At 43.4% G+C, this 25,287-nt stretch overlaps 1 protein-coding gene across 9 annotated transcripts in view; it reads left to right on the top strand.

The window, feature by feature from the left end:
• The window catches only part of Igf1 (insulin like growth factor 1), a 74,443-nt gene that overhangs the window by 8,190 nt on the left and 40,966 nt on the right, over positions 1-25,287 (top strand). The gene's annotated exons all lie outside the window — the stretch shown is intronic.

Below are 25,287 nucleotides of genomic sequence, written 5' to 3'. Positions count from 1 at the left end.
GTCTCTTCCCCACCGCCGCCTCCCCTTTCCCTCCCCCTCCCCCAATCAAGTCCCCCTCCCTTGTCAGCCCAAAGAGCAATCAGGGTTCCCTGCCCTGTGGGAAGTCCAAGGACCACCCACCTCCATTCTTAATGCTTTTCCTGAATATTCCATCTTACTTATGACATGCCTCCATGAGGCTCTGCCCTCTAAATAATAAGTAAATAGATGTAGCTATTCATTGTTGAAGACTGGTGTCAAGTTCAATGCCTGACTGATACAGTAGTTGCTGGTATTTATCAATTTGATAATGGCAAGGTGGAATCCAGGTAAACTCAATAGAACTGCTTCTGTGGGAATCTCATAGTAAGAACCACCAAGGATTACGACAGCCAAGCATTTTAGGACGTACTGCTCCCCTCATGCCTTCCCAGTTATTTGATGAAACTCTTTTGCTTTTTTCCCACTGGATGCAATGTGTGTATACCAACAAGAACTTAGAAGCTGTACTTTGGCCATCCCTAACCTACACTGATGGCCCGTTTTGTTCCTGAGCCAATTATTCTTACAGGCATTAACTGTTGTCAACAAATTTTACTGAGTTTCCTTCCCATCCCCTGAGATTTACTGCGTGTGGCAAAGTCAGCCCCAAGCATTTCCAGCCCTCGAAGCACCTTTTAAAGGGAAGCGGTCTCCATGTTTCTGTCCCTCCACTTGACACTTACTGGGTTTTCCTCCTAGTTCCAAAGTTTTATTGCGCCCATACCATTTTATTTAAGCTGTTTCAACTCAACTTTAGAAGTATGTATTTCTATTAATAATGGAAGATAGTGTGTGATGTTGGGTTGATATTAACACATCTGAAAGAAATTTACCTCCATCTTTATGTATTGGCTAATACAAAATGTTTAACAAGGAGGGGTTTTGAACCCTATTACAATTGTCCTAAGTAAGTTTGTTTTTGGAGGGGGGGGGTCTTTTCTGATGATTCTTGCTTTGCGTAGATGGACGCAGTTTTGTGAATGAGTGTGCATTGGCCTTTGAGCCCAAGTTTTGTGAGAGGGCAGCAGACAGCCTCCGGGATGGTGGGGTGTGAATATCTCCGCAGCATAAGTAGAACACCTGATCCAAACCCGATGCAGCTGCCCAAGATGCTTTACAAAATGAAGGGCCCAATGGAGAACGCTCATTACAGATGCTTCCCCAGGTGCCAGAGAAAGAGCGTGTCAATCAGGCTGATGCTCTCGTGGTCCTGTAAGGAAAGCAGGGTCATCGTGGAGGCGAAAGTTCACTAGGAAAGAGCTCTGTGTTGCCCCAGCCAAGTGCTGGAACCCACACACAGGCGGCCCCTCTCTAACTTTGTTTTGTCTGAAGCACACCGAAGGGTAAAATGAAATGGGAGACGTTAGGTTTGTCAGAGGCATAATTTTTGACAGCTATGGCGATTAAACCATTTTAACAATGCTGTTCGGGAACTCCTGGAATTTTTCCCCTTTGAGGTATTAAAAAAAAAAAAAAAAAACGTTGACCGGCAACCAACCACCTTGAATGGTTTCAATTAAGAGCAACCAGAAGAAAGAGAGTTTCTGGGGTTCTTTTTAGTTTAAGAGTCTATAAACAGTCCCTTAAATAAACTGTATATTCTTTACCTCGGGCGGTCTGGGCAAAGGAGACATAAATCAGTTAGAAAAGAAAGTTGGAAACCCTCCCGGCTGCCCAGATTTACGGCTTTTGTAAAACATCCCTACAATGTGCATGCTTATTAAGAACAGATCTGAGCCAACAGACGGCGTCCTGCACGTGTCAGAGCATACTGCTCTTAAAGAGTTTAAGTGAAACTTTGCAATTAGCTTTCATTGTTACTGACTGCACAAGCCTTCCTAGGTTTAGGTTATCCTTATGAACTCAAGCCTCTTTCCTTTGATAAACAGAGCTCAGAAAACTACCACCAGACCTGTCAATCATTATTCGTGTGACTTTGGCAGGCACTTAAACGTCCAGGATTGAAATGTCCTTGTCAATAAAACAAGGGGATTTTGTTGAAGTAAATGACGTTTAATCTCCACAGCTGAGGACTAGCTTGTGAGCACCAAGCCCCCGCGCTATTGAAGGAAGGAGAATCCTGGATGTAACTAGTGACCAAGGAACATTTAGCTTCTTTTGTCTTCTTGACATTATTTCGGTTGGTCCCCAAAAGTAGGCAATCCACTCACTGTGAGAACTAACAGCCAGCTGCTCTCCTGTATTTTAATGTGGCCTTGAGTTCTCCAAGGACAGAACAGAAACTCAGATGCGGCCACAAATTCCCAGGTCCTGAGCCCGAGGTTATCATTTCTCTCTGATATCAAGGACGGTCTGGTGACTGTCGTCTTTGCTCTTTAACATTGCCTCAGCTTTCAGAAGCAGGGAAAAGGACTCTCTGAGTCGACCCAAAGCCTTTCAGCAGCCTACCAGGTACGCCTGTCCAATGACAGATGTGGAGAGTATTCAAAAAGAGATGCGTGGCCGCCGCTAGCTCTGCTTTGGGCCCGCATGGATTTTGAGCTCCACCCATGTGCATTTCTTTGTGCGGCACCCACCTAGGGATGCCAGGCTTGCATTTGTGTGAGTGTTGGTCAAGTTGGGGGTGAGTTTGGCTACAGCCTGTGGAAAAACTACTCTCTTTGAAATTGATAAATGTGGACTTGACCTTATGACCTTGCCCTCATTAGTACATGGAGCTAATAGGCCATAGATATGGTTGGAAGGAAGGAAGGAAGGAAGGAAGGAAGGAAGGAAGGAAGGAAGGAAGGAAGGAAGGAAGGAAGGAAGGAAGGAAGGAAGGACTGGGCTTTTATCTTGACCCACAAATGTTTGCGACCACTTAAAAAAAATATTCCCCAGAAGACTGTCTGTGGGACTAAGGAAAGGTATCTGTATGAAATTAGAAATTAGCTTCCAATCTTATGGCCTGCTAATATTTGTTAAGTGTGTCTCCACCTGGATGGGGTACTATCAACAGGAGAATGAGGGGTTCAAGGGACAAAGTGTGGCCTCATTTGATAAGAATCCAGGATCCAGCATTATCTCACTCCGCAAGACCTTGAGCAAGCTCTTTACCCAGGCCTCAGTCCCTTTATATGTAAGATGGGACCTCTTTATAGTGTTGGTATGAGGGTTAAATGGGCTACTAGATTAGAATGTCAGTTTTGACTAGGACCAGATACACGGCAGCCTCACACCCATTATCTAGGGCATTTATTTACTCTCTCCTTAGACTCAGTTGCAGAATCCATTGGAAAAATAATAAGATACTGGAAAAAGTCTAGGTAGCTATATGTTCATTTTTTCCACTTGGGGCAGCTGATACAATTATTAGTAGCAACAATGATGTCCACTGTCTTAGTTAATGACAAAAAAAATGATCTGCTTGTATCAGATTTCCTTTTTCAAAATCTATTTGACTGCCCACTTCGTTGGTATTCCCATGTTGACAGGCAAAGCTGATTATTGCCTTAGACAAACAAGGAGTGTAAGACCCAGGCTGGGAGAATGTAAGACATGGACACATGTGTCACACAAGGAGGAAGATGGGAAGTCAGATGTGGTGGCACAAGCCTACAGCTCTAGTGTCCCAATCAGGTGGCACAAGAAGCAGAAACAGGAAAAGCCTTAGCAGTCTATGGTCCAGCTGCTCTGACCTACAATGAGACAAGAGACCCTGCCTCAAACAAGGTAGGAGTGGGGGCTTACACTCGTGGCTGACCTCTGATCTCCACACATAGGCTACGGCATGCACGCTTGAACTTACATACTGAATAGACACACAACATACGCATGGACACAAGAAACGGAATGAAAGGTATGGACATTGAAACCTGATGGATCAAAAACCAAACCAATAGCTTCTCGTCTCTGGGCAATATGCTCATTTAGTTATGAACACTGTTCAGAAGCCCGCAGTTTTGTAGTCTAGGGAAAGGCTCCCCCAAATCACAGATATCCTCTGGAAAATAAGGAGCAAGAGCCCTGGGAGAAAGCAGCTGGTTGGTTTTCAACATTTTGTTGAAATGAGCCATGGGTGTGGGGAGATATATCCATGTAATGAACCTACAGTTTAGCCCTGGGACCACTGAGGAAATACCAACTGGATTTCCTCAGAGTAAAGAAGAATGTTTCCTTTGAATAGAGATAGCCACTGTAGATGAAACTTCACCGGAATCCTCAGATGGCACATGGCCCCCCTCAGATGGCACATGGCCCCCTCAGATGGTACATGGCCCTTTGCCATGAGCACTGAAAAGCCCCATGTTCTGGGAGCCTTACCTATCACTTACTGCTTGCGTTTTCTTCTTCTTCTATTAGAAAACCTCCAATGTTTCATTTCCTGAAGGTTTTAGTTTGGAAGGTTTTTTTTTTTTTTTTTTGGTTTTTTATTTTGGTTTGGTTTTGTTTCTTTCAATGGATTACCAAAAGGCTATTTAGTTGGACCAAACATCTCTGTGGTAACAAAGGTTATGAAGTCCTATGATGCATGGGGAGAGAGCCTTGCAATGGTGGGAACAGTCAATGTTCTATCTGTACCATGAGTAGCCCACCAAGCTGCTTAAAGACCATGGTATCAGAAGGTATCACATCAACAGTGGCAGGTAGACATTTGAGATCCAAGAAAGAAACTGAGCATTATATGGCTTCAGGGTTCTTCCAACTTCCTTGTCCAGACACCATATGCTGTACCAGCATCCCTTGCGCTCTCCATCAGAGCCAACCCCATCTCTCCACGGAGAAGCCCTCCTTTGGATCTCAAAGCCCACAGGGAAGAACCAGGCACACTGACAACAGGCAGAAGGTCTCTCCCAAGGAGATTCCCCTTTGTCCTCCATAACCGGCCATGGAGGCTTTAATCTTCCCTGCAGTCAAATGTCTTGACAACCCTGGTGGCAGCTCATCCGTTTGCCCTGAGCTGTTACCCTGGCACCCACCCATCCCACACCTTTCCACGCATATTCGTAGGATTGTTTCGGTTGTCTGGAAAGTTCGAACCTCTTATTAACTGTTAGGCCAAGGAGACATCGGAGCGGAGCTTTGTTTGTCTTTATCTGTATGTGAGATCGTGCTGAAAACACAACAGAGAGCTGTTGTTTGACATGCAGCTCCCTAACTGCAGCAAGTCGTAGGCCTGTCTAACTCACTGTTTAGTCTCACATTGGCTAGAGCCATTTCAAGAGGCACTTGGCAAGCTCCGGGTTCTCCTTCTTGCCATCACTGCCCCTCTTAGGTTTCCGCTGAACATTAGATACCAAAGTTTACATCTGGCATATTGCTTTATGTAATGCACCAGACCTTCTGCACGTGGCCCTCCATATTTGTCCCAAGGTAATTAATGGCTTTGCAATATTTGATCAGCAGAAGCGGAGACACAAAGAAAAATTGTGCAACCCAGAAGAGACCACACAGTTTTTTTTAAATTAAAACCTTTTGCTTTAAATGTTCAGGCATTCTGCAGGAAGAGCCATTTCCATTTCAAACGAAAACGAAGGCTGACCTCCCGGGAAGATACTTAAGAACTTGATCATTGATCAAATATATGGACTTCGAGCTCTCTTTTAAAGCTACCTGCTTAATGAAAGGGGAGAACATTAAACCCTGCTATAAGCTTGGGAAACCTTTGAAAATAATCTTATCAACATTAAAACAGAAACCCAGAGGGAAGTGATGTGTTCAAGGTCACAGAGCTAATTAGTGGCACTAGGAGCTCTGTTGATTCCATTTTTTCTTTTTTTTTTCCCTGATCCCAATGCAGACTTCCTCCACCAGGCAGCAATTAATCATGCCTATGTGGAATCACTTGGTAACTTAAAATGGCCAGGGGAGGCATAAACTCAAGTTCATCCAAATGAACAGTCTCGATCCTAATAAACTCACCTGAGAGCTAACAATTTGTTCCCTATTGCAGAAGTACCCATAAATTAAAGTCATTCCGTCTGTCTGTATCTATGGTGTACAATGCCTTCAGAGGGACTTTGGGCATTGAAGTCCACTTACGGTTGTAATTTAGACTATTACTGTATATTATGATATTCCGGTCCTCTGGTTTCTCTCTCCAAGGTCAACTTTGGTGGAATGACTTAGCAAAGTTACAGTCCTGGAAAATCTGAAACAGCTTGATGAGTTGTAGGATGATGTGGGTTTGGTTCTTCTCTTTCTTCTTCTTCTTCTTCTTCTTCTTCTTCTTCTTCTTCTTCTTCTTCTTCTTCTTCTCCTTCTCCTTCTCCTCCTCCTCCTCCTCCTCCTCCTCCTCCTCCTCCTCCTCTTCTTCCTCCTCCTCCTCCTTTTCTTCTTTCTTTTTTTAAAAAAAAAAACATTCTCTATCCCAAGCTAAAAGAAATTTACACCTGACTTTTTTTTTCAGACACTTAAATACTGCACGAATCTACCTGGTTTTGGTCTTTGTTCGTGGCCTTTCTTGGGGCTAGGAAAGGCTGCCATCTGAAGGACATGTTTAAGTTACCGCTTGGTTACACTGTGTAAGAACTGTCGTCAGTCAGTTCTGGGTTTCTGGGAAGATGGCCCTGCATCTGTGCCATTTACCCTGATGAAATGCGTCTTTCATCAGAGCAAGCAATTTAGAAAGACCGTGTGGAGCCAACCACGCGGAGCCAACTCCTGACCGTCCATGGAACTAGGCAAAGGAGCACAGCAGTTAGAACGCTGGCTTAACCTGACGAGGGGACCCGAGGGGTTCTTTCCTTCCTCCTCCCTGCCATTTTGGGAATCCAGGTAACGTGTTTTGGAACCATACTTTATTCTTAAAACAGCCCTTCCTTTTCCTGGCAGTATTATTAGCCACAGGAGTTTTAACTGCAGGTCTACTGGAGTTTGGGGTCTGGTAACTTCTACTGAAGGAGAGGCCTGTCCAGTGCATTTCAGTAGGTACAATGAAATACATTTGGTTCCTACCAATGCCAGGAATCCCAGTATCCCAGATGGAATGAGCTCAAACTACTCCAGATACTGTCTAATATACTTGGGGAACCAAATCACCACCCCCAATTCAGAACTACTATACTAGAAAATCTCTAGAAGAGAAACAACTAACAAAGTGGAAGGAAATGACGCATAAAATTAAAATAACACACTAAAAGCGTTATTTTGTGTCTTATTTAGCCTTCCTAAATGACAGGCTTATGGACTCAGTTCTTGCTCCCTGAATCGGAGGTTGATGAGAGCCTGCTGGCTAGAATAAGCAATGGGAGGACTGGTGGAGTTTGATAACTTTCTGTAGAAATACATACTCTTTCTATGAGGCAATTAGAAATCATTCTCAGGTTTCCTTGTTGTCTTATAGCCACAGAACCCATCTGGTTTTGGTGAGAGGAGTAAGGGCAAAGAGGAATTGTCAACGTAAAGCTGTAGGCTTTTCAAGTTAGACTGAGACCACCTGAGTCAGCGTAAAGAAAGATGGTGACACAGAGGAAAGTCACTTGGGTGACTGTGGCTGTTCCTTCCTTAGGCTCAGAATAAATAAACTCTCTACTCTTTGCCAGGAAAAGGCCTAGTTCTAAATAAATGGCATGTTCCCCTCTGCCTCTGGGTCTTTTCCTGGATATCATCAAACTCATTTTAAGACAACAGTCCCTGGTCGAGTTCAACCCATGTCACCTACCGAACAGCTCTGTGATCTAGGGAAAGTTAATACTGCCGTAAGCCTTACATTCCCCATCTTAAAATATGACCAGAAATATTACTCTTCAGAACCGTTCTGAGCTGCAGCCCCAGAAGGGCTTTGGAAGCTGAAGGGGTTACCCAATATGTCACTTCCAAGAGACTGAATGAGATGCTTTGCTGTCTGTCTTTCCTCACACCTGACAATTCAGTGCAATGGTTCGATTTCTGTAAAACTTTCTACAACAATCATAATCTAGAAAAGTCAGTTCAGCCATGTATTTTCCTCTAACTTCTTAATTAAAAATAACAGCGGGCCAGGGTGCCCTTCTCACTCATCTTGTTTAGGACGGCCGCTCGGGGAGAGTGCCCGTTGGTAACACATTGCTTTTTACTTTTTCTTGCTGGAAGAAGCAAGATGAAGCCTATTATGTCACCGCACAGAGGCTGCTGAGTTTGTCCCCCAGGAGGTGGCCAGGTAGTCACTGAAGTAGCACACGTAGGCAAAAGGCATCTGTTCCCTTGAGTCAGCTGTTAGGGAGCCCTGCAGCCTCAAAACAGAGTGGTCAGCAGAGGGGATTTATTTCTAGGCTGGAAAGTCTCTTTCTCCCTCAAGTTGCCCATCCAGAGTGTTTTCATCATTGTCTGACTCAGACTGTGGTTTTAAGAAGCAGCCTTTTGTTTAAGCAGTGCTTTGATACAATAACAAGCATGCATTGTTTTGCCATATGGACCAGTAACAAGGTGTTTTGCTCTCTCCGGGGCTCTCTAGCCAGTCATTCCTAGAGACACAGATTTGATGTAGTAAAAATATTTCTAAAGTCCACAATGAAATACTGGCTGCCGTTGCTGTGGATTTTCATCCTATTTTACAGCCCACTGGGAAAAACAGAGACTACACTCCCATTTTTCCGTCCTTCACAGTAGCCAGGATAGAATACATAATAAGACTCCTGACTTGATATTGAAAAAGTCATTCTAAAATCTATTTTCTTCTTTCCATCCCCAGAATAAACACTTTACTTTCCATTGGCAGCCACTGTCATTGTGTATCTGAGGCTGAAAGAATAGAAAAGATAAGTCTCTGGGTCTACCTGAGATGTCTACTCAGGACTAAACCTATGGGCACTTCTCAAAGGCGCCAGACCCTCGCTAGTATGTCCCACCAATTCTGAAAACTGTTGTTCCACTCTTCCCTCTTGATCTTCTTGGTTTATTTTAAAGACGCGCATTCTAGACCAGAGAAGTGATGAGCCTCTGGCGTATAATCCCAACGCTAGATAGCACAGCTGGCCGACCGCCCTCGGGAAACACCACAGTACATTTCTATTTGCCAAAGCAGAACTGGAGAACTGGAGGGCTATGGAGAACCGCAGGCAGCAATTGGTTCCAGAAAGCCAAGCATCAGAGGAAACCTCACGTGCACCAGGTCCTAAAGTAGACCACTGGGGAAAAGGGCAGAGCGGCAATTCAGCCACCCACAATCAGTGCCGAGAACTCCTAAACGAGTGGGCACATTAAGTGTAACCTTGAAAACCTCACGTCTAGTGGTCCTGGCGACCACAGTTCACGCCCTCACAATGAACCGCCAGGCCACATCTGCCGCTCCGTGAATGGGACTGCTCATTGACACTCCAGGTCCCCATGCACTCAGAAAACATCCTACCAACTTCCGCCAGCCAGCTTCACGAAGTCTCTTTTGGTCCCATCAGTGTGACTACGGTACACTATAGATATTCTCATAAACCTTTGAAATTTGATTGATTGGAGGCTTCAGATAGAAAGGGATTTTTGTCTGAGTCAATTTACCGTGAAGGCACGCCACCTGGCTGGCTACTTACTAACATTTTCTACTGCATGCTGGGAGAAGCTACCCAAAGCCAAAGGTGCTTAGAAACTTTCGCTGCATTCCTGACTTGCCAGTCTTCCAGGAAGGCCTTCCAGGAAGGAGCTTTAGTTTTCCTATGCATTTTGAGTTTTATAGCTATTTCCATTCAAGTCTCCAATTGTTCATAGACTTATTTAGTTTGGCAGATAGCAATGTTGATTCACGTAATGAAGACATTTGGAGGCAAAGCTACTGAAAATGAGTCTAATTTCTTAGGGTAATTTGGGAGCAAGAGATCGGTCATTTGTCTTCTTTTCTGGTTTCCCTAGCTGCCATACCGCCAAACTTTGCTCCGTGTGGATGCTTTGCCATTCCCGACACACATCATAACCCTCGGCAGCAATTATATCTAATCGAGTAGAAGGTGAAACTAGAGTTGTCTGATTGTTCTTGGCCGAGCACCCTCAGTTAATGGCTACTGAGTGGGAAAACAGGACCAAATTGAAATTTTTGTTCTGTCCCTCCCTATAGATCCACCCATTTCACTGTGAGTCTGTCAAGCACAGCAAATGCTCCCTATAAGAGGATGAATATATCTTCAGCACAGATGTAAATGCCATTGACCTATACCTCAGAGTTCTACCCTCTGAGTTTAGTTGTAGAGATAGCTTTGTGTACCCAGGAACTCTTTTTCTGCTAGGTCCTTACCTCCAAGTATGGAACAGATACTTGGAGACAGTGTCTTAGATAACCAATTACATAGTCATACAGTAGGCTTTCCTTACAGTAGATCTTTGAGGGCCCTAAAGTTGTAGGAATCCCAAGACTTTGAAAAGCATTAGACCCCTAAGTTTGGTTGGCATTCCCGTAGGCTTACCATGATGATTCTTTGCATGACATTATGGAAATTTATTTTAACTGCTAAGACACAGGCCAGTAACTATGCAAAAGCCCTATGATGTAGAAGCTAAACACAGAGACAGGTTTATTTCTAGCTGGTTCTGAAGCAGGCACTTGCCACTTGGAGCATTAAAGTCACTGGATGGTTGATTTGTTTCAAGATGAGTGACTTTGATCCCCCCCCCCCACACACACACATTAAAAACATGGCAAAACTAAAGAATAAAGAAATCTATCCCTTCAGGGGAAAAAAGATGTGATCGATAGACATAGAAAGTGTTTTATAATAAGAAATAATCTTATTTACATTGGGTTAGGAATGTTTGGTTAGCAAAGGCTCTCGAAGGTGCATGCTACTGCTGTTGGGTGTACAAGGGTGGATCTGGAGGCAGGCTGCTCAAAACACCCAGAGCGATTAGTAGAGATGCTGGGTCAGGGGTGGCTAGCACCCCAAAAGGCCTCAAATCTACATGTTAGTCAGATACCCTGGGGGACTGTACATGCCCTGGAGCTTGAGGTAACTTGTCCTAGAAAATAGCTGGTGACCCTTGTTCCACAGAGCAAAGCAAAGCTCACCTTTTACTGGAACTGCTTATGGACCACTATACAAGGAGAGGCAGCAGTCTCCAGCCCCTCTTCCCTCAAGTCAACAGAGCTTTACGGCGGAGCAAATACAGAAAGGCTCCAAGGATAACCCTCTGGCCTGATTCTCTGTGAACTAGAAATTGGAACTCCTAATGGCTGTGGCTGCAATCTTTAGACCTGTCACCAGGGCCAGGACCTCAGCACTAGACCTTAAACGCTTGCCAGTTTCTCTTTCGATAGTTTCCAAAAACAGCCTAGCAACGGTGCTGTGTATGTGCGCGTATATACATTTGTACATATATATGACTGTTTACATGTGTATATTATATAAAATTGAGTGGGAAACCATCATGACTCCTATTTCAGTTTAAGATGAATGAATGAGAATGAGAATAATGTATTTCTGTCACCTAGCAGAAAGCAAAGGATAAACTTTAAAAGTGTCTCAAGGTGACACCCAGGTTTCCACAAGATCATTCTAGAACATGACAATTCCCTTTTATGAGAATAATAGCAGTAATACCAGGTATATAAAAGACAGCCTCCTAGGGTCATGGTCATGTGGCAGAGCAGGCAAAGGTGAAAGTCACCCAGCTTGGACTGATGTTCTCCGAATGATGCTAGAGACAGACGAAGGTCTTTACATTGCATAGTTAGATCTTGGATCTACCCAGTAAATGTAGTGATTAAACTTGCTGAAGAAGGAACAGTGGTATAAGACGGAGCAAGGCAGTCTTATCTTGTGATCTCTTTTCTCTCTTTTCCAGGGAGAAAAATAGACAATCGATACAATTTCACATTTTTCCATATGCATTTTCCTTTAGCTCTTTGCTATCTCTTGAAGATAGTATGTCTAGGATAACTGATATTGTTCTTAGAAAAAAACTTTACATTTGATTTGTTTAGACCCAGCTCATATTATTTGAATACGATGGTAGCCCTGAATCAATATCTCCATGAAACACAATCTCTCTCACCTTTGCTGGAATGAGCAGCTACTATTCCACCCAAATCTCTTTAATCCTGCTTTAAAAACTCCGGTTAGATACGGAGTTTATCATTTGCTTCTGTTGCTGCTAGTGCTCTTCTCTCATTGACTTTTACTTGTTACTCTTGATACAAACAGAAAGAAGTTAAATGACAGCTACCACCAGTATCCTTCTTCCATCTCTTTATTTCCCATTTTGAGAAGGCCCCCTGCTTGGCTACATGCTGGTGGCGAAAGGGTTAACACAACTACTGCCCTCCCAAGAGTTTGCAAACAGGTGTCAGGAGACAGATGGCAGTCACCACGCATAACCTGTCTAATTATAACCCACATACATGATTTGTTTATATATATATATGTATACACACACATATATGTCTTTATTACTAGTCAAGATGTTTTCAACAAAAGCAGAAATTAACGTAGACTGACATAGTATGGCAGGGCCTACTTTTCCTTTGTCTGACCCCTTCAGTGAATGGATTGTGACCCTAGCGTTCTCCACTGTCCTTGAAAGATTGCTTCGTTCATTTATGTACCCATCTGCCTTTAGCCTGTGCCCCTGCTCTTTCTGCTTGAGGTGCGGAAGCTCCCTTTGTCTGGTAACTCTCCACCTTTCTATCATTCACCCAGCACGCGCTTGTTGTCCTTGTGCTATCCCTCGTCACTGGCAAACCTCTGCTGACTCAGAGGGATACCACACAGACTTCATCTTTGCACAACTCCGCAGCTCTCCCCGGACATACCAGAGGGTACGACTCATGGAGAATTTGTAAAATATCAGGCTCTCCTGATTAGAAGAAGAACCCGAGTCTGAAATCCCAAACACTGAATAACTTTGAGATCATCAAAGGGATGTTCCTTCAAGAGCGAGTGGAGAATTTGGACAGTGGCCTTGTCCAGCAGGAAAGGCCAGGTTCCCAGCCAAGGCGGTGGATGGTTTATGCAATCACCCGGCGTGTTTAGGACAGTGCAGACCATCAAACCCAACTCTTTCGACAAAGCAAGCTGTAGCTTATAGTTTGTTTTGCACCAAGATCCAGAACAGCTGTTACCAATTGACTGGGCTATTCCACATGTCCCTCCATCCAGCCCCATTACCATTGAGATCCTCCTCATCACTCACCAAAACTATTGCAACAGCCTCCTCAATGATCGTTCTGAGTCCAATCTTGCTTGACACCAGCCATCCCACCCAGGAGATTAATCTTCATAAACACAGTTCTAATCACTTTAGTCCTTCCCTAAACAACTTTCCAGTGACCACGCATGGCTGAATAAGTTGAGCCCAAATTCCTCAATTTGACAGAAAGGCAGGCATATTGAGGAATGCCACTATCTGACTTTCTCCAGTTGTATTTCTTAATGTTTCCCTACAGCCGCCCTCACAAAACAGCAGTCTGTAAGTCATATCCAGTCTTAGTAAGTATTTCACTTGGCAAAGGCAGTATTTTGATAAAAATTTGAATGATCTGCTATTGAACAACTCTTCTCTTCACATAGGCATGTCCTTCTGCCTCACCAAAGCCCCCACTGTCTCAACTGTCTCATCCTGGTCCATTTCACTTCTTCAGATGACCTGCTTTAAGCAGAGTCACTGAATCGCCTGCTCGTTGGGTCTCCTGATGCCCCCTGCATCTTCCAACACCAGCCTACCTGACATGCTACCATGTTATCTTCCTGAACCCTCCTCCTGTCCCCTCAACTGCCATTAACTTTGTACAATCCTTAGCAGATGCCAGCTCTCTCTGAAGCAGGAAAGGGATGGTATTACTCTAGACGTCTTTATAACATGTTATCCTTCATGGTGTTTGGTTGTTTGGTTGGTTGGCTGTTTGAGTATGTGTGTGTGTGTGTGTGTGTGTGTGTGTGTGTGTGTATGTGTGTGTGAATGTTTGTGTCTTCTACCATCTGTTTAGGAGAAACTTGTTGGAGGTGAGGGCTAAATCTTATTAACTTCTGTCAGAGTTCCCCAGCTCCATTGTCCATGAGTTCATCAAGCTACTCACTTTTTTTTCCCCTCTGGACCTACAGGCCTATGTCAGTTGTACGTGCACGAAAAAGGCAGTAACTCGTTTAAAATGCAGACCTGGCTGGGTTGGAGGCTCATTCTGGACTTTTAGGCATTTTCAAGTAGACAGTGAGAAGTGGTGTATCAAAACAAAACTGCTGAGGGAATTTAGGTAAATAGAACATGATCCTTTTTGTTGGAAGCTTTCTATGATCTCCAGACTAAAACACCATGGCGTGCCTCACAAGGAGTAACGTCTAGGATTATCGGAGTCTGTCCATCCCCAGGGCCCCTGCTGAAAGCTGCGCATTGAGCCAATGCCAGGTAAAACACAAAGATCACAGGGAAGAGGAAGTGCAAAAGAGCTCCGTCTCCTACTTCAGAAAGGGTCTTTTTCTAGAGTTTTGGGGATACCTGGAGAAAGGGACTCTGAGAACACGGAGAGGTTATCTGCCATCAGATTACACAGTCCATTTCATGTTCTAAAAATAGATTCAACATAATGAATTTTGATTGGAGGGGCCAGTTATAAAATGCTGTAGAAAAAGAAGAAAATGTCTGTTATAAATTTAAAGTCTGCAATATTTTATGAACTACTATTTATTCGTTATAGAGTTAGAGTAGACAAGAAAGCTAAATTATTAAAGTCAGAGAGCACATTGCTGTTAATGGGCACCTATCTTATTATCAAAGTCTATCTTAAGGCCCTTCAGTCAGGTTTAAAGATAATCCTTATCTATATATAGAGAGAAGCACCATAACCTACTATTAAATATGATAAATTAAAAATAATATTTCTTTTCCCCTTTCACCTTCACATGGAAGATTTTTTTAATTTATTTATTTATTTATTAAAGATTTCTGTCTCTTCCCCACCGCCACCTCCCCTTTCCCTCCCCCTCCCCCAATCAAACCCCCCCCCCCCCCCAGCCCAAAAAGCAAACAGGGTTCTCTGCCCTGTGGGAAGTCCAAGGACCACCCACCTCCATCTAGGTCTAGTAAGGTGAGCATCCACGAAACTGCCTAGGCTCCCACGAAACCAATAGGTCCAGTAGAATCAAAAACCCGTTGCCATTGTTCTTGAGGTCTCAGTAGTCCTCCTTGTCCGCTATGTTCAGCGAGACCGGTTTTGACCCAGGCTTTTTCAGATCCAGGCCAGCTAGCCTTGGTGAGTTCCCGATAGAACATCCCCATTGTCTCAGTGTATGGGTGCACCCCTCATGGTCCTGAGTTCCTCACTCGTGTTCTCTCTCCTTCTGCTCCTGATTTGGACCTTGAGATTTCAGTCCAATGTGGGTCTCTGTCTCTGTCTCCTTTCATCGCCTGATGAAGGTTAACATTCAGGAGGAAGCCTATATGATTTTCTTTGGGTTCTCCTTCTTATTTAGCTTCTCTAAGAACCAGAATTATAGGTTCAATGTCCTTTATTTATGGCTAGAAACCAAATATGAGTGAGAACATCCCATGTTCCTCTTTTTGGGTCTGGCTTACCTCACTCAGGATGGTGTTTTCTATTTCCATCCATTTGCCTGCAAACTTCAAGAAGTCCTTGTTTTTTACTGCTGAGTAGTACTCTAATATGTATATATTCCACATGGAAGATTTTAAACCATACTGTGGAATTTCCAGATCAATATCTAGAATTTTTATTTTACTCTGTTTATAATGATCACGTCTGTACATGTTTACATGTAAGATGTTTACGCCTTACTGCTGAGCACTCCTTGCTTAGGTCCTTGGTGAAGTCAAGGTTGGGATGTGCAGGATACAGACCCTGAAAGAGGCTAGCGATGCTGCGTGGACAAGCTGATCGGAGTTGGAAGTGATAGAAAGGTCACCCCTTAGGAGTCCTTTCTGGGGCCTTGCTGGGCCAGCCTTCCCAACGTAGTAAAGTCAATAGCTTCTCAATTCTACCTAGAGCTCTAATGTTCATCTCCCACCCAATCTCTGTGCTACAATACAGAATGCATGGTGGTCATTAGTTTCTCAAAGCATAAGGATTTCTTTCCCCTAAGTTAAGCAGAGAGCCAGCTGTGAGTGCCTGTGCACACTGAACCAACATTTATTTCACTACCAGAAAGACAACCTCATGAATATGAAAAGGAACTCGGTGTAAGGTTAAGGGGTCTGGTCATCGTGGAGGCTTTGAAGGAGCCTGTTACGAGCTGGGGAACTTCAGGCAATTTTCTCCCTTTAAAATGGGGAGACAGACTTTCCACCCGTCTACCAAAGGGTGTGAGATGACAACCGTGGAGTTGTTACCAACTTCTGAGACCCAAGGCTCTCTACTGACTTCTAGAAATGATTTGCATAACAAGCTCTCTGAACAGAAGGAGTATTAGACTATGTGTAACACCATGCTGAAGCAGAAAGTAGGTTAGCTAAGGTGGCCCTCACGGCCTTTTCTCTAGAGCTTGTGGACTACCATTTCTTATTTTGGGTCAGGTATGATTTCTTTTGACTGGAATGACAAGGGCAAAATTAGGAGACATTATATTATTGGTCAGCCCTTTGAACATCCCACCACCCCTTGAGTGGGGATAAGAGGTTAATTACATACATCTCTCGGGCAACAGAAACGATCAAGACTGCCCTGGAATACAGTTGCTTCAAAAAAAAAAAAAAAAAAAAAAACTAGGCTTTTGTTTCATGGGAAATCTCGCACAGAGAAACATGGAAGGCGAAGGAGAACTATAAATAAGACCGCCATTTATGTCCATTATAAATAGATGTGCTCCCTTCTGATTAGAAGAGTAACGGGAGCTGGAAGTCTACACTTGAGCAGACATGGAGGAAGAGCCTCTGACAAAATATTTATTCCCTGCCAACAGGTTTGCTGATATTTTAGTCTCTCTGACTTTCTCTAAATGAAGATTTCTTTTCCTCTTTTCAGTTCTGAATTCAGCATAGTCTTGGAAGCCCAGTTGTTCACACTCAATAGTTTCCTAGCCCTCTCTTCACCCTCTAGACTAAGCAACACACTCGCACACATCCCTTATCAAATAAATCAAGTGTTAGTATTATAAATTCAAAAGGGGGTAGAGCTATGTCCTCAGATCCCCCAAGATGACAACAGTGCACTCTTAAAGCCTTCATCCTGCCGGTGAAGTCAGTCCTTCGCCATGTTCCTATGTACCTGCGGGTCCCTGTGAGCCTATTCACAGTGAGCAACAAAACCGCGGTCTAACAGAAACTATCTGTAGGAGAAAATCTACTTCTCACGCCTGAACGCTTGCCAGATAAGGAATGATGATTCCTTTTTCGTTCTGAAGGGGGCAAGATCCAGAGGGATCCCGGTTCTTCACTTCTGGTTTGCCAGTTTCTCATCCTCTGCTGATGCTCATGACTCATCTTTCCCGGTGTCAGGGTGAGAAATGGCAACTTCTTATCCAGGCTGTCTGCTGAAGTCACCCTGGGGTGAGGACAGAGCAGCTGTGTGCTTCAGGGCTTTACTGGGCTCTCCTCAGTGCAATGCAGAGGGCATGCATCTCCTCTCTTCTAGGATGAGGGGACGGGACATCCTGATCAAGTCTCCCCACCTTGGTGCATTGAGGGTTTTGACTATAGCCACCCTAGATGGGACATTGTTGTCGGAGGCTGCTAGTTCATTCCTGGCTGCCCAGAACGGAAATAATCACATAGAAAGTATATTATTTGCAATACTCTTTGGCCAATAGCTTAAGCATATTTCTAGCTTGCTCTTTTATCCTAAACTAACCCATCCCCATTAATCTGTGCATCATTACGAGGTTGTGGCCTACTGGCAAGGTTCTAGTTCATCTGTCTCCAGCACAGGCTACATGGCTTCTCCTCACTCTGCCTTCTTCCTCCCAGCATTCAGTTTAGTTTTTCCCCAGCCTAGTTCTGTTCTGCCCTGTTATAGCCCCAAAGCAGTTTCTTTATAATCAGTGGTAATCACAGCATTCAGAGGGGATCCCACGTCAGGACATTAGAGAAGGAGCTGTAGATAAAGATAGCTGGGAGGTGGGGGCTGATACAATGGGCAGTGATCTCTCTGAGAAACCCACACACACCTGAAATGGTCTCCTCTGCTTTCACTGTGGGATATATCTTAAATCCATTTAACTCATCAGCTTGAAATTCACTTTTTGACAGAAACAAAACAGACTGGGTGTTGGAAAGCCTAGCTCCCAACACGTAAAAATATGTATAAAACATTTTAAACATAAACTCTTAGAACTGTTGAACAGGTTGCTGTGTATGGGTTCTCTCTCCATGTGGCATTGCTCAACACCCGTCAGAAAACTGGCATGCTGTTGTGTAACCCACAGTAATGTCACTCGGATAACTGAACTTGCCCTGCATTCAAGCTTTGAGTCAGAAGTTCCCAAGCAAGACCATTCCCCTGGAACCCAGGCCCTTCATTCCTCTTTAAAATCAACATATCTTTGGATCTTACAAGTCAACACTATTGGATCTAGTATTTCCCTAATCAAAACCTAGAAATGGCACTGTGGGTGGCTGGAGCCATGTCCTCCATTCCTTTCTTACCCCTCCCCCCACACCCTAATCCAAGATTCTTCAGGCTTTGCCAGACCTGAAAGTGACAAAGCAATTCAAGTCCCCATGTGGCCGGCCCTCAGCCTCCCTGCCAAGCACTACATTAATGGCAGCCTCTGACTCAGTGGGATGTGAAGACATGGGTCTGGCTACACCAATTTGTTCCCAGACTGTTAGGTAAACAGCAGACAGGAGACACCCTCCAGTCGTCCCTGTAAGATATCTGGGCTGCATCCAACGGCCTGACTTTCTAGCCAGTGCTGACCTCTAACTTGATTGGCCTCTTGATGAGGAATCTCTCACCTCTGCTGAACCACTCATCTGGCTCTGTCTACGAGCCGTCTTCATAATTGAGGACGTGAGGCTTTTTCTATTCTTAACTAAGCTGTCTCTAGCATGTGCTTGGAGGTTTTGGAAAGAGCACCAAGTCCTGGCTTGTTCACAGAGATGGACATGGCCTTTAGACTCGGTGAAGCCAAACATTGGCACATGCCACATGCCAGTGACCGGCTGATAGGAATGTTTGTCTTGTTCCTTTGATATTGCTGTCATCTTTCAGGGAAATCTAGGAATAGCAGGAAGATGAGCATGCGTTTTTTCCCTTCTACGTGTTCTCCTCTCTGAGGATAAAGAAGCTGGGCCTTTCTCTGATCCTGTGAGTCACTCGGAAAAGTCAGTATCAGCCTGGTAACTCTGAGGCCCATGATATACAATAAGAATCTTCATGTTTCTCTGGAATTCATAGCTAGTGGTGAAAGTGGAACGTAGGAGTTGATAGGTGGAGATGTTCTGGTAAGAATGAAAAGGGAGTGTATAGAGATCAAAGCATGGAATATAACAGAGGGGACCCAAGACATCAGGGCAATAATCTACATGGTAGACACTTTGGCAAAATAAGCCAAAGATGTAAGTTGGTACAAACTTTACACTGAAGAATAATAACTACCATATTCTGAGGTCTCATTATAGCCCAGCACTGTTCTAAGCACTTCTGTGCATTATAAACACCTCTCATTCTCAGCCACATCTGTAAAACAGGAACTATCGTTACTGTTACAAGTGAGTCGACCAAGAAACACAAGCACACATACGCCTGTGGGAGCCCAACAATCTAAGTGCGACAGTGAAGGTCTTCATAGAGGCAACCAACTAGACACCTGCGGTGTCCGATGGGTCTTTAGTCCTTTGCTCTCTCTTCATTTCTTTCCTGGATATAACCCCTATGGTTGAACCCATTTATCCCTTGCTTAGTATGTTTTCTTATGCCATTAGTAAGAAGTATCCCCTACATATTCTGGGCATCTCTATTTGTACATAAAAAAAATCCCATATACATTTATAATAGAGTTAAATATCCATTTATTCGTAAACTTCATACAGCCAGAATTGACGGTTTACTCTTCTGGATACCCTTAGAGTTTGAGACAATGTTCAGCACGCAGGAATCACACACACACAGTTAGAATTTACTAAATTAGGCCGAATGCCAGAGCTTCTGGCTAAGGCTACAGAAACAGGCTTTCCTTCTCTAACATGTCCTCAAGGTTATCTTTCCAAATTCAAATCAAAACCCAAAGAAAAATAAGAAATGCTGAGCCCTACAGGGGACTCTCCCACCCTTTAAAGTCTATAACCCATAAAAATGAGTTTGGAAGGACACAGTATAGACATTCCTGGGCTACAACCAAGTACACCATTCCAGGCTTCGCCACACATGGCTATAAAAGAATGCCATTGACCACAATGCTTCTACAGGCAAAACTGCGTCCACATGTGGATGATCTGTCTTACCAAGGGCTATGGGGTTCCAAGATTTTCTAGAAGGCTTCCTTCATCCTCATAAAATTCTCAGCGTCCCAGCCCCTAAACCTGAACACCCCTGAGGGAGAGTAAAACACATCCAATTTAATTGAAACCTCTTTTTTTTCACATTGAAGTCACAAGTTCTCACCGGGTACGATGTGCCACCAATCTAGCATTTTCCACACTAACTCAGTTGCAGTTTTCTTCCGCAGACCCCTGTCCTCAAATTGCTTTGCAGCGTAGATGTCTCTAAGGTTACAGCTTCTCTGAAAGATTCCAACCTATGATCTCTCTCTCTTTCATCCAAATCTTCCCAGGATTCTTTGCATTAAAGATGAGGTTACCAGTAGGAAGACAACGTCACCTTCTAAACACGCATTGCTGTTTGCCCATTAGTCGTCTTAACTTGGCAAATCAATAACAATAGTAAGGGTGTCAACTGGCCTATAATGATCTAACTTACCAGACCGACCTAACCAGCCAGTGTTCCAGATGTGCCAAACCGAGTCCTGGTAAGGTACACGGATGTACGACAAGCACCTACTGACAGCAAGGGTTGTGGTAGAAACCAGACTGACAGGGTTTCTGTCATGGGTGCATAGGTAGGCAGTGCTATAAGGCAATTTTTGTAGCAGGGAAGGAGCCCTGTCTGCTGGAATCACCTGATTGGAAAAGCTGGAAAGTGCATAGTTTACTCCCCAAGTTTCCTTTCCTTCCCAGTGATTGGAATATGTGCCTGATCAATCCCTATTTTCTTCGTCTCTCTTCTCTCCTTATGAACTTCTGCACGCACTGATGCAGACCCTCTGCTATAGGAAGGGATCGGGCTTCCCATGGTGAGGGAGCTTCACTTTAGGCTCTTGTTGTTCCTCTCATCTCACCTCACCAAAGGAGACATGCCGGTCCATGTCTGGAACCACTCTGTACTCCCACTTTCCCTTGTACTTTGGGTCGTTCTGAGTGCCTTTCACTTGTCATGAGAAAAGCCCAGAGTTCTAGAAGTGTCAAGAGAAGGTCTCTTGGTACCCTGATCTAGAACTTTTGGCATTGCCAATTTCATTACTGTGTTTTATAAATGCTAAGTTTACCATGCTTTGTAAACAAATAAGATAGATAATGATAAAAACTCTTGTAGTATTTGTTTGAGGGATGCTAACCTGAGAACAATCAGCTCACATCCTTAAAGATAGAGTACATAAAGAAATCAGAGGGATGGATAGAACTTTATCAATCAAATCAGTCCCTGTCTGGGAGTTAAATGCTTTGTCTGCATGACTTCTGGGAAAATACAAGCTAGTCTAAATGTGTGGAACCCACTGATCAAATTCCATAGAGGAGACTTGGACTCACTTGATACACTTTGGAGTGTTTTGATCTTAGCTTATTTTCTCACCAGAAGGCTTCACAATTTTACAAAACCTGTTTCCTGTTTATCTTTAAATACCATTAGAGTAACCCACTAAAATAGAGAAAGGTCCTCCAACGTGTCTCTTAGGGCTTGTCTGTGACTCTGGATCCCTACTACCCAAATTGTAGCTCTAATTATTAGAGGCTTAAGAGAATTGAACTCAAGACATTCCTCTGACAGCCTACCCAGGGTATCATGGAAGTCTAATTAAAATTAGACATATTGACTCAAAAGTAGATGAATAGGTGGAAAGATACTATATTGGTGAAAAGAATGTAAATATGGAAAATATGTAACTAAAAATATCAAGAGAACTTGCCTCAATGTACCAAATAAGTTGTTGTATATATGTAAAATATATATAATATATGTATATATAAAAAATAAATGGCAAGTTTATCCTCTATTGGTATTGTTCATATAGAGAATTAGATGATTACTCTTAGCCTTCAAACAGAAGGTGAAGAGGAAATGCAGGAGTCCCCCAAAAGCAATACTTTGCCAGGTCTAATTTAGTTCCAGGGCCTTTGGGAGGGAGACCGTTTGTCTCTATGTGGAGCGTTACTTGGTGGCTATGTTTCCGTTCATGAGAAAAGTTGCTTGCGTTATGGAGCAAGTGAGGCTTTACCAAGTCACAGAACAGGTCCCCAAGGAAAGTGTCATCCCCGTTGTATCCAAAATAGTTGCTTAGATCTCTGTGCTATTTTCTACCTCTTTGTCATGGAAAGAGCTCATGTCAAAAATAGAAGTAGATTTATTCTAGTCCAGCCAATGTGGCAGTCGTGAAAAGAACAAATAAAAACAAATGCTGGCCAAGATGTGGACAAAAGGAGACCCATTTATGCTGCCTATTAGAAAATAAACCAACCCAGATATTATGGAAATCAGGACGGAGGCTCCCCATAAATCTAAAAGGAGATCTGCCATATTCAGCTATACCACTCATGAGTATTCCCCTGATGGACCCAAATCAACATATTGCAGAGACATTTGCACACCAATGCTGTTGCAACACTGCTCACAATAGCTAAGTTATAGAGCCCAACCTAAATGCTCAACAACAAAGGGATGGGTAAAGAAAGCACAGTATATACACAGTACGAGAAGCAAGTTAGGTTGTTTCCAGGAAATGGAAGCAACCTAGGAATGATGAAGGCAGTTAAGGAAGTCTTGTGGATGAATACCATGTTTCCTCATTTGCGGTTCCTAGATTTTATAGAGATACATGAAATGGTGCATGTATACATGACATGAAAGTAGAAGCCAAGCTGTCCAGAAGGACAAAGGGGCTGATAAAGGGAAAGGAGAAAAGTATAGTGGGAAGTGTAGTCCGAGAACAATGCACGCTCACACCAAAACGCCTGTGCAGCATGGCACAATGGAAACTGAAAACGAAAAATAGGACCTCAGAATCAAAGAGCTGGAAAGACCGTCCACCTCATAAAATACCTCTACAGAACAGACAGTTGCTTCCCCCACATCCTGAAAGGGGCCTGTGCTGGAGTTTCTCCACAGATGGGGACCAGAAACAACTCCACTGCCTCCCCTATTCTGCAAACAGAGATGCACATTGATGCTACATCACACTAACCTGTAGGATGAGGACTCAGCTGAGCTCCTTCTCTGAACTTCCTCGCCTGCACCTGCTAAGGCTCTTAACTTTATTCCCTTTTTTTATTCTAGTTACTTATGGGTGATGTCTTCTCCACTAGGTCATAGACTCCTCGAGGATCACAGTTTTGATTTACTCATCCATTTTCACAATGCACACCATTGGGATTTGGCTCCCTAAATGTGGCAGGTAACCCATGGGTTACCCAGGGTTTTGCATGCTTTTAACGACTGCAAATTGGCTAAGAGCTTAGCTCTGCAAGAAGACAATGAGATTAGAAGTAATTTTGTCATGTTCACTGAGTTGGATAGACTTTGGGTCCAGTTAATTTTGGTGTGGGGTGTTTTTATATATTTACAAGGCTTTTATAATAAAGTTTATTAAAAATTTTTGAAATTAAAAAAAATAATTTTGTCACCATACATTCAAATTTCCTTACAATTTAATCCACTAAAAAGCATTGCTGACATGGTAGACTATAAATAAATTATTTGAGTGGACTTATGAATGAATAAATAAATGAATAACTACCCATAATGGCTATTGTTCCATTGCCCTGTGAGGCTAAAGCAGAACCATCTGGTTTGTGCCTCTGCTTGCTCTGTGCAGCACTCTCAGTCTATTGTATGTCTTCCCAGAATCTCCACATAAGCACATCCTAGTTCACTAGGCTAAAGACACAGTGGTGTCATTTGAGGCACTGGCAGCCTCCCAGTCTTCTGTTTCTTTCTTCACTGAAGAGGTTATCAGGGGCAGTATCTTGAGATTAAACTGGCATCAATAAGATGAAAGTCAGTCTCTCACCTATAAGTTTAAAGCTACTTAGTTCAACACTGTTAAATTCCCTGCTAGGCAAATGTCTCTGTGCCTCAATATCCTTGAGATTCCACCTCTCAGGAAGCCAGGCAGCAGGGAAAAGCACTGGCCCTGCAGTCCTGATGAAGTGAGATCAATCTCTGTAACCCACATAGTGATGGAGTGCTGGGAGGAGAAAACTGGCTGCGAAGTTGTCCTCAGACAGCCACAAGCATGCTGTGGTATGTGCACACACACAACAACAACACACAAACAACATACACACAACAACACACAAACGCAAGACACATAATAATAACAACAAAGTTGGGTTTTTTTTTTTTTTTTTTTTGCTTGCTTGCTTGTTTTACAAAGAATCCAGCTCTTTCTGGTATTCTATTTCATCATCCTGTGTTGTAGTCCTCATCGCCATGACCAACAATGTGTGTGTGTGTGAACCATGCTACATCCAACAAAAAGATGAGAGAGAGAGAGAGAGAGAGAGAGAGAGAGAGAGAGAGAGAGAGAGAGAGAGAGAGAGAGAGAGAGAGGAGGGTTTCTGGTTGGCCTTTAAGGAAGAATCCTAAAGGTTTTAAATGATGCTTTAAACTTTTATTCCTTTACATAGAACTTGAGAAAAACAGTCAAATGTAGCTGCAAGGGAAGCTGACAAATGTATTCTATTATTTAAAAAAAATAAATAACAGGATCCTGGACAATGGGTAGGAATACTGTAAGAATAGAACTCCTTAAGTTCTTTAAGATATATGAGTCAGATGCCCAATCCTGAAGCATTGTAAAATCTGAGGATGTTCTCATATCTGTCCAATCTATACTTACACCTTATCTGTTGGCATCATTTATTAAGTTATGTGATTTTTGAACCATTTCCTAGGCTACCAAAAATTAAAGCGAAACCGCTGTCTTAGGTCCCTGCAGAATATGGGATGGCCAGTGATGCCTAGACCAGCGAGAGGCATGGGAAGATGCTAAGATCACATTTATGACTTTTATAATTCTGCCTGCATGCAAGGCTGGCTCTGCTCCACGCTCTAAAGCAACCTGAGCATGGAAATATTCCCAATGTTCCTGACAGCTGTGTTTTCCCGAGCAATTTTGCACTCTATCCATTCACCAGATGCATGGCAGCAAATGAGCAGCTGCTCAAGAGAGCGTCATTATCCTGATCCCCCCCTCTCCTCCCCATCTTTGC

This window comes from Alexandromys fortis, unplaced genomic scaffold (genome assembly GCF_014885135.2).
Source record: "Alexandromys fortis isolate MF-2015 unplaced genomic scaffold, M_Fortis_MF-2015_v1.1 scaffold_50, whole genome shotgun sequence".
Taxonomy (NCBI): Eukaryota; Metazoa; Chordata; class Mammalia; order Rodentia; family Cricetidae; genus Alexandromys; species Alexandromys fortis.
This window is presented reverse-complemented; position numbering and strand designations above follow the sequence as displayed.